This window comes from Malania oleifera, chromosome 6, assembly GCF_029873635.1.
Source record: "Malania oleifera isolate guangnan ecotype guangnan chromosome 6, ASM2987363v1, whole genome shotgun sequence".
Taxonomy (NCBI): domain Eukaryota; kingdom Viridiplantae; phylum Streptophyta; class Magnoliopsida; order Santalales; family Ximeniaceae; genus Malania; species Malania oleifera.
In genome coordinates, this window is record NC_080422.1 from 44,623,174 (window position 1) to 44,636,699 (window position 13,526).

The window sequence follows — 13,526 nt, forward strand, 5'->3', positions numbered from 1 at the left end:
ATATTTCAGCATTCAGATACTGATTAAAAGGACGAATTTGACCTTTTTTAATTCCCTTATTATAAATCACTAACAATCATTGTTTGGAGCTTAATTCATCATACGAATAATATTTCACCCACATTTCGTAATACACTTGCAATTCCTAAAAAATAAGTCAAAAAGTACACATTTTCAATTACTATGAACTAAGTGACTTAGGTTGTTAGAATGTCAATTAGCCTAACCCCCTCTTTAAAACTAAGTCAAGTGTCATACATGATTTATATTAACACTGTTGCGGAATAAAAATGTCGAATGACCTCCGATGGACTCTCCGATCCTAATCACCTAAAAAGGACGAAAATAAGGGTGGCTTGGAGGACCTGGGGTGTACTATGGGGGATCTCTCTGATGCCTAAGTAAAGGAATGGTTTGAGAGGTTGTAAGTAACAGTAAATTTGGGTTAGAACGAGACACCTTAGCCTTTTCGCAGTGCCCCCTTTTATATTGATGAAGATTGACCCTAGGGAGATCTACCATTATGGCGCCGGACGTGGATCACTCCTGTCATTATAGCGTTGGCGTGGATCACTCTAGCCATCATAGAGCAGGCGTCAATTGCTCCAACCGGACAATTGTTAATGATATGCTTTGGTCTCCTCTTGACTTATGGTAGGTGATATATTTGGTGTATATCAGTTGCCTCCCCCCCCCCCCCCTCTAGTTTCAAATTTTTGAAGATAGCTTCCAAAGTTCAAAAGTTATAGTATTATTATTATTTATTTTTTGGAGCTATCTTCTTATACACTACTTGCCGAGCTAAAGTCGCTGCGTTGTCAGCTCATCTGAGTCGATGTCGCCGCGTGTGCGGCCGCTTATACGACTTACCAAACTGAAGTCGCTGCATTGTCGGCTCATCCGACTCGATGTAGCTGCGTGTGAGGCTTGCCGAGCCGATGTCTGCCCCAAGCTACTTATATGGCTTACCAAGCCGAAGTCGCTATGTTGTCAGCTCATCCGAACCGATGTAGTCGTGTGTGCGGCTTGCCAAGACGATGTCTGCCCCAAACCGCTCATACAACTTGCCGAGCTGAAGTCGCTACATTGTCGGCTCATCCAAGCCTATGTAGCCATATGTGCGACTTGCCGAGCCGATGTTTGCCCCGAGCCGCTTATACGACTTGTCGAGTCGAAGTCGCTACATTGTCAGCTCATTCGAACCAATGTCATGGCTTGTGCAGCTTACCAAGCCGATGTCTATCCCAAAACGCTTATACAACTTGTCGAGCCGAAGTCGTTGTGTTGTCGACTCATCCAAGCTAATGTTGTCATGTGTGCGGCTTTCCAAGCCGATGTTTGCCTCGAGCCGCTTATACGACTTGCCGAGCCAATGTCTGGCCAGAGCCGCTTATACGACTTGTTGAGTCAAAGACATTGCATGTTTTGTGCCGAGCAGCTTTTTATGAGGCTTTTGTACCGAGTAGCTCTTCGCAAGGCTTTTGTGTTGAGCAGCTTTTCAAAGGCGTTTTGTGCCGAGCAGCTCTTCGCGAGGCTTTTACACCGAGCATCTCTTCGCGAGGCTTTTGTGCCGAGTAGCTCTTCAAAGCTGTTTTGTGCTGAGCAGCTTTTTGTGAGACTCTTTGTGTTGAGCAGCTTTTTATGAGTTTTTTTTTTTTGTGTAGAGCAACTCTTCACAAGGCTTTTCCTCTGGTGTAATGAGTTGCGCTCATCTTTTGGGCCTACTTTTCTTCACCTAATGAGTCGTGCTCATCTTTTGGGTTGTCTTCTAACCTAATGAGTTGTGCTCATCTTTTGGGTCATCTTCTTACCTAATAAGTTGTGCTCATATTTTGGGTCGTCTTTGGGCCTCATTTCGGCCGGTTCTTCTTTGCCTAATGAGTTGTGCTTATCTTTTGGGTTGTATTCAGATCTCATGAGCATTGCTCATCAGTTGGGCTAGTTTTTCTTTGCCTAATGAGTTGTGCTCATCTTTGGACTGTAATCGAATAGCGTGACAGAGAATTGTTGACTTTAGTGTAAACCCAAAAGGGGGGTGAATTGGATATTTAAGATATTTCTGCCTAGGTCGATTATCCAACAACAGTATTTCACAAACCTAGAGTCAATCTAATGCAAGACAAATAGAAGTAGTTACAATTAAATTACTTCAGATAAATTTAAACAAGCAAGCACAATATAGCAAAGCAGGTAAAGTAAAAATGACACCAGATGTGTTATCGAGATTCGGCAAATGTGCCTACACCCCGCCTCTTGCTCGCAAGCCCTAGGATTCCACTAAAGCTCACTTGTGGGTGGAGCGACACCGAATACAATACATTTTCCTTACTAAATAAGGGAAATCCCAAGTCAGATTCACAGAGTTGATCCCAACCTTTACAAACAATCCTTATGGGCTATATCAACACCCTCACAAGCCACGCCTAGAATACAACAGATAAACAATACAAATTTTGTATACAATATCAATGCTTCTCCAATAAACAAGTATGTACCAATACAATCAATGCACTTCAAATTGATAGGATTTATAAGCTCAATAAAGTTTAATATTACTACTCTTAAGATAAAGTCAATGTATCTAGTAATATGTGAGACTGTGTTATGAATGAACCTTTGAGTCAAGATATGTATGTATGTACCAATCACAAGTTGCAAACTCAAATATCTCAAAAGTACAAGCAAATATCTCAAAAAAAAAATTTCAAATAAGTATGAGAAATATTCGAATTTAGCTTTGTTGACTTTTTGAGTTTGATCCCTATTTTGATAATGACAAACCACAGTATACTTGTGTAACTGAGTGTGAATAGGTTTATATTTTTGTAAGCACAAGTAATGAATGCAAAATAAAAGTTGTAAAAAGCACTAAGAAGAACACCAATCGGCGTATTCCATGGAGCATTGAGGAGCAGAAGACACAAAGACTTTATTTATTTCCTAGGTTGTAATAGAAATTAGGGTTGAATGTGCATGCATCTTACATGATTTAAATTGAAACTCTTCCTGACCTTAGATTGACCATAAGACCTCCAAGTAACATGAAAAACCCTTTTCATAAAATGTCTAACTTATACAAAGGTTTTTAAATGGTTTTAAAGTTAAAAGAATGTAAAAACTAAATTTTTCAAAGGGGTAGGTCAACCGGCTAGTTGATCGAACGTTAGAAATGAACAATTTCACTCAATTGGATCTCATCTCAAACTATGTTCAACATGAAAATTGTGGCATTTTCCCTTAGCTTTTGTTTGATGCCAAGAACGTCTAAATTGGAGTTACATAGAAAATGTTATGACTAAAACACTGAAAGGTGTCTGTAATAGAAAAAACTCCCTTCATGTTTCTTCCATATCATTGATGGATATTTTTTTCAATCCAAAACTTCTTATCTTAAAATGTGTTCAACATAAAAGTTGTGGGATTTTTTTTAGCTTTCTATTGATAACAAGAACATCTAATTTGGAATTGTATAGAAAAAGTTATGGCCAAAACATTGAATAGTGTCCACGCAAAAAACTCAAGGCCAGTCGACCAAACCTTCACTACGGTCAACCGAAGCTCGCGGATTTCAAGCCTCGGTTGACCGGACCTTGAGCTTGGTCGACCAAATTTCTCAGGAAAGCGTCCAAACGGCCGAAAAATGGCTAGTTTTCAAAATAAAAATATATTTTAAGGTCTCAACGGCTATATAACAGTCACAAGGGGTTTTTGCCTATAAATACAACCTCAAAACACTTGAAAAATGTTGGAGAATCCCTTTGTTAATTTAGTTTATCATTATTTGATTCTCCCATAGTTCTATACCCCATTTGTTCTTTAAATTCTCATTTTTCTCCTTCTTTTATTTAAAAATCATTTTGGGAGAAAATATTCTTAGGGTTTTATGTGAAGAGGCTTGAGCATATATCATATACATATATATTGCTTGATGGCCTTCTTCTTTCATTTGTGATATATTTTCAAAGATTAAAATTTCTCCTATACTCTTCTTTTGAAAACTATTTTTGGGGAAAATATTTTTGGGGTTATATTTGAAGAGGCTTGAGCATATAACATTCTCTATATGTATATTGCTTGAAGGCCTCTCTATGTTTCATGTTTTCAAAGATTAAATTTCTCTCATATTCTTTTATTTGGAAAAATATATTTTTTGGAGAAATTTCTTGTGAATAATGTCTTGAAGGCTTGGGCTAATATTCTTGTTCATATATTTTGCTTGAATGCCTTCTTGGGATTAATTTTACTAAGGTCAATCATTTTAAAGAAAACCCTAATATTCTCCTACTCTTATATTGAAATATATTTGTTGGAGAATTTCTTTGGGTTATACAAAAGGGAGCCTTAAGCATATATCAATTTAATATATACTTGCTTGAGAGGCTTCCCCTTTTATTTTATAAAGGTCAATCATTTTGATAGCAAAATCCTAGTTTCTCCTACTTATCTTGAAGTATATTTTCGGAGAAGCTCTTTGAGTTATTCAAGTGCTTTGAGTATATATTCATTAATATATATTGGCTTGAAAAGCTTCTTGAAAAAAGGCTAAAGCATATATTCATTTTTACTTGGTAGCCTTTTTGATTTGAATTTGAAAATGTCAATCATTTTAGAAAAGAAAATCATTTTCCAAACTCTCAAGTTTTACTTGAAAAATATTTTGGGAGAAAACTCATACTCTACATGAGCTTCATTTCAAAATCATATGAGAGTGCATATTAGATTTTAATGTTGTACACCCTTGTTTAGTTTAGAAGCATTTGTTTGTATGCAAATTCTATTAAATATATTTGTATTCCAGGCGTGGCTTGAAAAGGGAGACTCGCCCTGCGAAGAGTCTCGGATAGACTTAGACCCAGTTAAGAAAGTTCTAGATTTGCTTAGATTCGGTTAGGAAAGCTAGGTGCACCATCCTGGTAAGGTGTAGGTTGTGGTCAGCCCCGCTAATTGACCTGGTTGTAAAGGTTAAGGTCAGTCATGTGCTAATTGACTTGATTGTAATTGGTGTCGCTCCACCCATTAAGTAAGCTAATCCTTGGGCTGCTGGCTCAAGGCGGGGACATAGGCAGGATTGGTTGAACCCCGATAATAAATGTTGTGTCTCTCTTTCTCTTCACTATTTATCTTTCCCGCACATGTATGTTTAAATTTGATTTATTGTGAATGTTATGCATGATTTAAATACTTCCAAATATTAATATTCGAATTGGTTATCTCTTAGAAAGACCTTAAGTTGGGCTATATTGATTGTGATTTGAAGTTAACCTAGGAAGAAATTTTTAAATACCCAATTCACCCCCTTCTTGGGAATACACCATTCCTATCAAGCTTGTTAAAAATATTTTTCACAATAGTACAATACAAGCCCATGAATCTTGCAACAAGAATGCAAGACTCATATGCCCTAAAGAGTTTTCCCAAAGAAGACTTGTGAATTAAATCACAAGGGAAAACTCAAGCTTACTCAGTAAAAATCAATCTCAATCAAATAGTATGAGAGTGTAAGCTTATGTGGGTAATCTTTAGACCACTCTTACCAAAGGATTTTAGCAAGAAGGATAAGTAAGAATGGGATTTTATATTATAGGAGGAAACATGAGTATATTTGGAAATTCAAAGGATTTTTGTTAATTAAGTTTGCTAATCTAATGCTAATCCGAACAAATGAAGGAGTATATATAGACACTCCAAAAATTATAACCGTTTGAGTCTTAATGGGTATTTTTAAAAATTTTAAATTAAGTTTAAAAAAAAATAACTTGGTTTACTCTCAGTAAAAATCTCGCCAACCCGAGAGGTTCGATCGATCGTATTCCGAGTTCGGTCGACCGTGTCAATTTTGAACTACGGATTTGGTCAACCGTCTCAAGGCAATTTTGAAACCCTTAGTGGGTTCGGTCGATCGTGGCCAAGGTTCGGTTGACCGTTCATCTGGTTCGGTCCATCGTGGCCAAAATGAACTACAAATTTGGTCGGTTGAACAGTTAGGGCTCTGACACGTTTTAGTTCAGTCGACCTAGGAAGATACGTTCTTTTTAGAACAGTCGACCGCGCGAAGTCAAAATGTTGACTTTTAACGGGTTCGGTCGACCATGGCATTTATATTGCCACGTGTTCGGTCGACCGTGGCTAAGTCTATAGTGATCCTAAAATTAATTAATTAATAATTAATAATTAAATTATATAACATAATATAATAATATTGTATATATAATGATATACAACCTAAAGCTTCAAAGAAGCTTGGAATTGATTTTAAAATTGCGAACAGAAGACCCCCTTTCTCTCTCACCGTCCCTCTCTACTCGCCAGTCTCTCCTCCATCCCTCCTTCCCTCTCTCCTTAATTTCTTCTCCAATACTCAGTCGATTGAAAAACATAAAATACCGTTGAGATCCTATCTCTATCACCGACATTTTTACTAGAATGGATTTGTCGTAGGAGCGACGTAGGCACCACTCCTGGGGTAAAGTATACTCTCTCTCTTTCCTCAATTTCTCCTTAAATCTTTAGCCAAATTGATGATTGGACACCACCATGGGGTCCTAGCTCCAATCCTCATCATGTTGGCTGGAGCAGATTTTCAATTTGAGTTTCTTAGGCACCACTTTAAAGTTAGGGTAAGGTTATGAGAATTAAGCAAATTTGTAGTTTTTTGAAATTTAATTATTTATTTGAAGTTTATGAGTTTAGGAAATGTGGAAAAGAATGGTATTTTATTTGGGGTGGTATTGATAAACTAGGGTTCATGAATTCAGGATTCGGGTGAGCGTCATGGGTATAATTTCTGGATTACTATAGGCGTAGTTCAAGAAACCAGGTAAGGGGAATAGATTAAGCCATTAATTTTGTAATTCAACCGGTTAAAATGGAAATTATGTGTGTGTGTGTGTGTGTGTGTGTGTATAATTATCATGTGGGTTTTGAAAAGTCAATCGTTTGAACTGTGATTTTGAGCTTAGAGTTGTGTTATTAGTTATTATTTGCGAAAATGGAATGATTAAAGTAATGGATTTTCTAGATAAATTGTGGAGATAATTTAATGTGTATTTTCAGTAAAATAGATGATGAACATGGGTTGCCTTATTATTTCAGATTATATAATTATGCGTATTATTCAAATCGTGTGGCATGAGTAAAGTGAATATACTGTGTTGAATTATGATATATTTATGAGACGTTGGAAATATTGAAATGTGTTGAGAATATATATTGTGTGTGATTGTTTAAAACAGAATTAAGTGTGAATGTTAAATTACAAGTTATGGTTTGAGAACTACGGTGGACCATAGTAGGCATAGTACTATCGCACGTGATTTCTGAAGAGGTAGTGCACCCACACATCTTAGAGAGAGTGTGGAGACGGGATGGTTAATTGTACTAAGAAGGTAGAGTCCCTCTAGAGTCTAGACCAATATGGGAACAGCCAATCTGACATACAGACTGAAGAGGTTGTTATTGATTTAACTCTGGTACGCCGAGCAGGATTAAGTCCAGCCTACGGGTCACACAACTCGTCATGGGGGGAAGCATGACAGTGTTTATCCATTTGGCAGTGAGTTCTAATGTAACGCCCCGACCCTTTGTACGAACCCAGAGTGCTACCATACATAGGTTATGTAACGACCTGCTTAATTTTCATGTTTTTTTTTATTTTTTATACTATGACATTTAACATGCTCTGATACCATACTGGGGTAAACCCAACCATAAACCTAAGCAGCCAGAAGCAGAAATCGAATAAACATAACCATATGTAAATATATACAATACAATACTAAAGTACTAACATGTTTACCAAAATATACACATATATATGTTCCTCAAAATACCCTCAACTATGCTGGGATATACAAAAATCCTCCACAATACTTACTTCACTGACAGGGCACTACTGAAACCCCTCTATCTGTGAGTCTGGTCTGCCCGCTTACCTGGATCACCTGAAAAATGATTCAACACTGGGATGAGCCAACGCTCAGTAATACGAAATATGTTATTACTAGTGTGTGGCAAATGAGTTACAATATTATGAAAATCTGTTTTCATATAATCATGTATAATTGAATATGTAAATACAGTACAAGTGATAAAATCCACCACCCCTTTTCATGTTGTTTAACATAATAGTATTGTAGGTTACTATTCAAAATACTTCTAGTGTATATACATATGTTCCTTGTTTCTGTAAATTTGTATATACGTAATAGTAACTGAAAACTTTCCCTGTGGATAACTGTGTGTCATGATTTAACCCCTCATAACAGGGTTGTGTGGCCCGTAGGCAGGATCTACACTGGTTGGCCGATCAGGGTAAATCACTATACTCCATCGGTCTGATCTGCCCACCTCAACCCATATCTGATGGGGAGTTTGTCCACGTCAAGGGCCTAGGTGATCGACCTACTACCACGTATTATCTAAATAGGTGGTTGCACTCATAACATAACATAATATCTGTAGCAACGGTACTATGCTCTGCTGTAGGGTCCAACAAGGTCTGATACTATATAATATATCTCTATATACAACTATCTGATTTACTATGATTCTGAAATAACCGTAATAACCATGATACTGAATAAACTGTAACTGTATTCCATACGTCATAGTACTAAGAACTGTATAATCATAACACTGAAAACTGCATAATTATAGTACTGAGATTCGTATAATCATGGTACTGAGATTTATATAATCATGGTATTAGAATTCATATAATCATGGTACTAAAATCCATAAAATCATGGTACTGAAATTCGTAAAACATATCTCCGTACTATATTCATATTCTCAAGCCACACCATACTTTAATACATAATTTTCATAATTTAATAAACTGTATAATATTTTAAAAATACCTAACATAGCATATTTCTCTTATCCGACTATTGAAAAGCCCATATGGTATACTGGCCTAACACCCGTAGGGCCTCCTGCATAACACTTTGAAAACAACATTTGTCAGAACAAAATATTAGTATTTCTTCGCCTACATCATTTCCTATAACTGTCAGAAGGCAAAAAATGGACTAAAATGTCTTACCTTGAATTTGGGATGAAATCCAATTTTATTTCACCAACGATCCGCTCCGGTAGACTTGTAAAGAACTTGGCCAAGAGCTTGGTGGCTTTGGATCGTCAATCCGGCAACTGGCGGGGCCGAAATGGAAAAGAGAAGGGAGAGAGACCGTAGGAGAGAGAGAGAGAGGAGAGGAGAGAGAGAGAGAGAGAGAGAGAGAGCACTGAAAATGGGTTAAAAATCCGAGTTTACACTATTTATAGGGCCAGATTCGTCGACAAGACATGTCACCTTGTCGACGAGTCTTTCAGTAAATTCGTCGACAAACCTTGCCCTTTGTCGACAAAATTCAGAGCAGTCCAAAACCTTTGCTTGGTCTTTTCTTGTCGACGAAACGGGACCTCGTCGACAAAATCCTGAAGACCTTCGTCGACGAAATCCTGTATTCATCGACGAAGCCTACTACCTCCTCCTGTTTCTATTTTCATTTCTTTCCCTCATTATTATTTAAACACTATTATTCTTCGGGTCACTACATTCTTCCCTCCTTATAAAATTTCGTCCTTGAAATTTACTATCTATATCTTTATCTATACTTTTCATCATTCAGTAAAGGAAAATGGTCTACTTATTTTATTACTTGCCCTCACTTATGGCGTAGGAATGCCATGGTTACGTGAGTAGTTCTGGGAGATTACAACCATAAAAGAAAATTTCCCGCAAAACCAAAATACTACCTAACATATACTCTACATTACAATTACACTGGACTCAACAAAATAAAATTACCATCTAAGCATATACATCAATACTATAATTCATCAAATAAATAGGGATATTTTCTTCTAATTTCATCTTCAAGCTTCTATGAGGCTTCTTCAATCGCGTGGTTTCTCCATAGAACTTTCACTAGTGGTATCCTTTTACTGCGTAATTCTTGTTCTTTTCTATCCAAAATCTGTACTGGAGGTTCTTCATATGCTAAAGCATCACTGACTTCCAATTTTGTATGGCTGATGATATGGGAAGGATCTGGGACGTATTTCATTAACATAGAAACATGAAATACGTCATGGACTCGAAATAGAGATGGTGGTAAAGCCAACCAATAGGCTATTGACCCAATCTTCTCTAGTATCTCAAATGGGCCAATAAACCTAGGGCTCAACTTACCCTTCTTCCCAAATCTCAAGATCCCCTTCAGTGGAGATATTCTCAAAAATACATGATCACCCACTTCAAATTCTAGTTCTTGGCAGTGAGTATCTGCGTAACTTTTCTTCCGACTCTGTGCTGCACTGATCCTATGATGAATAAGTCAGACTTTATCACATGCTTGCTGAATTATTTCTAAATCCAAAACTCGCATTTCGCCTACTTCATCCCAGAAAAGAGGAGATCGGCATCTCCTACCATATAATGCCTCGTAAGGTGTCATGCCGATGCTAGTTTGATAACTGTTATTATAAGCAAATTCAACTAGTGGCAAAAACTGAATCCAGCTACCTCCAAAGTCTAGTATACAAGCACGAAGTATATCTTCTAATACCTGGATTGTTCTCTAAGTCTGACTATCGGTTTGAGGGTGGAAAGTTGTGCTAAATGCTAGCTGAGTCCCTAGTGCCACCTGTAAACTCCTTTAGAACCATGATGTAAAACGTGGATCACGGTTCGAGACTATGGATATCGGCACTCCATAGGATCGAACAATCTCTTGTATATATATCTTTGCTAACCGGTTCATAGGGTAGCTGACCTTAATAAGCAGAAAATGCGCTGTCTTTGTCAACCTATCAACTATTACCCAGATGACATTCTGACCATGCGACGTTGGTGACAACCAGTAGCAAAATCCATGGACACGTGGTCCCACTTCCACTCAGGAATAAAAAGTGGCTGTAACTGACCAGTCCGCCTCTGGTGCTTAGCTTTAACCTGCTGGTACATCAAACACTGCCGCACAAACTCTGCTATCTCCCTCTTTATGCCACCCCACCAGAAATAATCTCGCAAATCCCTATACATTTTTGTACTGTCAGGATGAACAGTGTATAGAGACCTGCATGCCTCCTCTAGAATCGTCCTCCTGATGCTATCATCTGCAGGCACACACAATCTGGTGCGAAATCTCAAAGCCCCATCATCAGAAATACTGAACTCTTCCCCTTGACCATCCTGTACTCTGACTATCACCTCCACTAACTCTGGATAATTTCTCTGAGCAGCTTTAATATTTTCATATAATATGGGTTGTACAACCAAACTGGCAATAAGCGCCTGGGAATCATCTTCCTCTAATTCCATACCGAGTCTCTCTAAGTCCATTAGAACAGATGCTGAACTACTACTGCTAGCTATGCTGTGTCTCCTGATTTATGGCTCAGTGCATCGGCTACCACATTTGCTTTACCTGGGTGGTAACTAATGGTGCAGTTGTAATCCTTAATGAGTTCCAACCACCTCCTCTGTCGTATATTCAATTCTTTCTGTGTAAAGAAATACTTGAGGCTCTTATGATCAGAAAATATCTCACACCTCTCACCATATAAATAATGTCTCCAGATCTTTAGTGCATGCACAACCGCAGCCAATTCCAGATTGTGAGTAGGGTAGTTCTTTTCATATTCTTTCAACTGTCTGGACGCATACGCCACCACCCTACCATGCTGCATTAGTACACAACTGAGCCCTTTCAAAGACGCGTCACTGTAAATAACATACCCATCGCCTCCCGATGGAATCGTCAGAACTGGTGCAGTGACGAGCCGCTGCTTTAATTCTTGGAAACTCTGCTCGCATTCTTCATCCCACACAAATCTAGCATTCTTCTTGGTCAAACGTGTGAGAGGTCCTAACAAAGCCGAAAACCTCTCAACAAAGCGACGGTAATAACCTGCCAGTCCTAAGAAACTCCTAACTTCCTGCACATTCCTCGGCTTGGCCCAATTTACCATTGTATCGATCTTGCTGGGATCCACTGAAATACCGTCCCCTGAGATCACGTGGCCTAAAAATGCTACATTCTCAAGATAGAACTCACACTTGCTAAACTTAGCATAAAACGTCTCCTTTTTGAGTGTCTACAGCACCTACCTCAAATGTACCTCATGCTCCTCAAAACTCCTCGAGTACACCAGTATATCATCAATGAAAACTATTACAAACTGATCTAGATACCGGTGAAAAACTCTGTTTATCAAGTCCATGAACATAGCCGGGGCATTGGTCAGACCAAACGGTATAACGAGAAATTCATAGTGCCTTTACCTGGTCCTGAAGGCTGTCTTCGCGACGTCCTCCGCTTTTACTCTCACTTGATGATACTCGAATTTAAGGTCGATCTTGGAATATACCCGTGTACCCTAGAGCTGATCAAACAAATCCTCTATACGGGGTAGAGGATATTTATTCTTAATAGTAACCTTGTTAATTTCCCTCTAATCAATACACATCCTCATGGACCCGTCTTTCTTCTTTACGAACAGCACTAAAGCTCCCCACGGCGATACACTGGGTCGTATAAACCTTTTGTTCAGCAAATCCTACAATTGTTCCTTTAATTCTCCCAATTTAGCTGGAGCCATACGGTAAGGAACCTTAGAAATTGGCGCAGTCTTTGTAGGTAAATCTATAGGAAAATCCACCTCGCGCACAGGAGGCAGCCCTGGTAGCTCCTCTGGAAAAACTGTAACACCCCAACCCCGAAGGGCCTGGGATATTAACTTTTTACCATTGATTTACAGCGGAAGCAAATAAACTCAATTATTATTAAACCAGAGCACTAATTATCCATATTATAATCATTTATTTCAAAAGAAGAAAAATTACATAAGCATAAATATCTGGCATCATACTAATATTTCTAAACAATCTTTATTTTTCTATCCCCACCCGCATGCTTGCTAAGCCTGATTTCCAACATGCTCTTTAGAGTTATCTGAAATAAAAATATGATTGGAGTGAGACGACGCTCAGTAAGTAAATAAGATTATTATTAGTGTGTGGCCAAAATGAGCTTTTTAAAAATTTCGTAAAATAATATTTAATATTATTACTTCAAAACTGTCTCTAGAATAAATATAAATTTAAAAATTTCTACATAAAACTTTTACCATCAACTATAACAGTAAAATTTTATAATCATATACTATAATTGTTAAATTAAACTTTTAACTTTAAAACTGTATAAATATTTAATGATAAATATACATATACTTTTCCTTATACGTTTTCTTTAGATCGTCATTTAAGCACTAGAATGATCATTTTAATGTAAACTTATACTTTTCCTTCGAATCATCAGTAACTTTGTACACGTAATTAAATATGTATAAACATATATTGTAAAAATCACCCTTAAGCCTGTTTGTCGTAAGTCCTGTTTACCCCTATGACTGGGTTGTGCGGTCCGAAGACTGGACTTAACTGGCTGGCCGACCAAACTAAATCAACGTACGTAAACTTTAAGTGAGATTTTCCTAATTAAGTCCTGGTCCGGAACCAAGTG